The sequence below is a fragment of the Gavialis gangeticus genome, unplaced genomic scaffold (genome assembly GCF_001723915.1).
Source record: "Gavialis gangeticus isolate Ggan-Ray unplaced genomic scaffold, GavGan_comp1, whole genome shotgun sequence".
NCBI lineage: Eukaryota > Metazoa > Chordata > Crocodylia > Gavialidae > Gavialis > Gavialis gangeticus.
The window spans coordinates 8,121,695-8,124,797 of record NW_017729032.1 but is presented as its reverse complement, the minus strand read 5'-3'; positions in this window follow the sequence as shown (position 1 = coordinate 8,124,797).

Genomic DNA, 3,103 nt, shown 5'->3' with positions numbered 1-3,103 from the left:
GTGAATGCAGTTCAGAAGGATCTCGACAGATTGGCAAGCTGGGCTAGAGCTAACAGGATGAAGTTCAGTGTGAACAAATGCAAGGTGCTACACCTCGGGAACAAGCATCAAAAATACAAATTAAAAATTGAGGGACAGCTGGCTGGATGGCAGCTCTATAGAAAAGGACTTGGGAGGCTTGGTAGACTCAATATGAGTCTGCTGTATGATTCAGCTGCACAAAAAGCAAATATAGTTGTGGGATGCATCAATGAAGCATTGGGTGCAAGACACAGGGGGTGATAGCACCTCTCTTCTTTATATTGGTTAGGCCTCATCTGGGCCATGGGGATCCACATTTTAAAAAGGACATGGAGAAGTTAGAGAGGGTCTAGAGGCAGGCAGCAGAAATGACCAAGGGCTTGGAAGGCAAGTCCTGCAAGGAGAGACTGCAGGGGCTAGGCATGTTCAGCCTGCAGAAAAGGAGCTTAAAGGGGGACATGATAGCAGTCTTCAAATACAAGAACGGCTGCCATAAAGAGGAAGGAAAACACCTTTTTTCTCTTGCTGCAGAGAGGAGGATGCAGACCAATGGTCTGAATTTTCACCAAATACATTTAGATTGGATATCCAGAAAAATGTCTTCACTGTGAGAATAGTGAGGCAGCAGAATAGACTGCCTAGGGAAGTTGTGAACTCTCCATCACTGGAGGTGTTCAAGAAGAGGTTGGATACCCACTGGTCATGGATGATCTAAGTGTAGCTATGCCTATGTACTACTATGGGTATTTCCCATGCTTCCGGGCTTTCCAGGTTCCCCCTCCCCTCTCCTGCTTTCTGTTACATGTGTCAGGGGGTGTTTTTAAGCCTTCTCAGGGGCATTGGTTGTTGGCTACAGCTAAAGATGGGGACTTTGAATGGGGCATGCAATGCTTCTGCTGGGACCAAATCTGGAGGTTCCTGGCTAAAGAGTCTTGCCCCTCCACTCAGGGTCAGATCATTGGCCATATTTGGGGTCAAGAAGGAATTTTTCCCCTTGGTCCGACTGGTATGGATAGTGGAGTATTTGCCTTCCCCTGTAGCTGGGATCCTCTACCCAGGATCTCTTGAGCATATATTGACAGTATTTCATAGAAGCAGGACATTGGCTCAGGGTTGATGGTAGTCTTATGTAGAGTTTAGATTATGGTTTGTAGGGAAAGGTTTGGATAAGGATTATCCTGCCTCAGGCAGGGGGTTGGACTAAATGACCTCTGGAGGTGCTTTCCAGGCCTACTTCTCTGTGACTACATATTACTTGTTTTCATAACCAAACATTTTTGTCTTCATGTGAAAGGTGATTCTATTTTTTAATTTACTTTGATCATCCTCATTAATCCCTCTCTCTCCCCAGGCAAACAGATTACAGAAACTGGATTAAAGCATACTTGTACAAAGATATCTAATACTGTTCTGGAGATTCCAGTCAATAACATGTGCATCTCTTCCTTTGGGGAGCTGTTTCAATGAACAAGGCTAGAAAATTGCCTCATATTCAGGGTTGAATTTTGATACCTTCAGTTTCCAGTCACTGGATATTGCTATATATTTGTCAATAAAACTGAAGGCTTCCTATTATCAGATACTTCTTTTATTTAAATACAATGATCAAGCTTCCTCCTAGCTTCACAAGCCATCTGTCCAATTACTGGATCCCTTTTTTGGCTTTCATTTGAGCTTTTTCTGATACTCGAGGTGTGGGCATTTGAGCTGTGCACAGTATTCTAGCTCTAGTCCTCCCAATGCTGTGTCCAGAATCACAGCCCTATGTATCACTTCTATATTCTTTTTTTAGATCCAAGACTACATTAGCCGTTTTCCCACAATGTTGCACTGACCACTCATATTTAAGCAATTATCTAGGATGATCCCCTAAATCCTTCCCTAGGACAATGCTTTCCAAAACAAGGCTTCCCCTCCTGCAGCTATTACCACAGGGGCAGGCTATTATTTTGGGCAGAGGGCTTCTTGCTGAGCTTTGGCAAGCTGTCAAGGGCTGCATGGGTAGCCCTGCCCCGCGACAGGTGCCCTGCCCCCTGGTTGCCATCTTGGGACTGGCAGTCCCAACCCCTAACCCCCTACCTTTGCACCCAGAAATACTTCTTTCAGCAAGGGGTTTTGCCATCTCAGAACCAGAAAAATACCAATTTTTATTCTAAAATGCAAACATCTACAACATTCATTAATTTGATTTTAAAAAATATTTTTGTCCTGATTTACATGCGTTTGTGTAGTGTACACAGAGGTGATCACACAGCTTAAAATGAAGTCTTACTCTTGTATACTGTTGGGGGTGCTGCCATCAGCACTGGCCGATATCATTGCACAGCCACTGGAAAGAATATTTGAATATTTGTGGCTCATGGGACAGGTCCCAGAGTGGAAAAGGGCGAATGTGGTCCCTATTTTCAAGAAGGGGAGGAAGGAGGATCCAGGCAACTATAGGTCAGTCAGTCTCACCTCCATCCTTGGAAAAGTCTTTGAAAAGATTATTAAGGCTCATATATGTGACAGCCCAGCAGGAAAAATTATGCTGAGGGGAAACCAGCATGGGTTTGTAGCGGGTAGATCATGCCTGACTAATTTAGTCTCTTTTTATGACCAGGTTACAAAACACCTCAACACAGGAGTAGGGGTTGATATTGTTTACTTAGACTTCAGGAAGGCCTTTGATATGGTATCCCACCCCATGCTGGTGAACAAGTTAAGAGGCTGTGACTTGGATGATTACACAGTCTAGTGGGTGGCAAATTGGCTAGAGGGTCATACCCGGAGAGTGGTGGTGGATGGGTCAGTGTCAACCTGGAATGCAGTGGGTAGTGCGGTCCCACAGGGCTTGGTCCTTGGACTGATACTCTTCAATGTCTTCATCAGTGACTTGGACGAGGGAGTGAAGTGTACTCTGTCCAAGCTGGTGGATGATACAAAACTGTGGGGAGAAGTGGACACACCGGAGGGCAGGGAACAACTACAGGCAGACCTGGACAGGTTGGACAAATGGGCAAAAAACAATAGAATGCAATTGAACAAGGAGAAATGCAAAGTGCTGCACCTAGGGAGGAAAAATGTCCAGCACACCTACTGC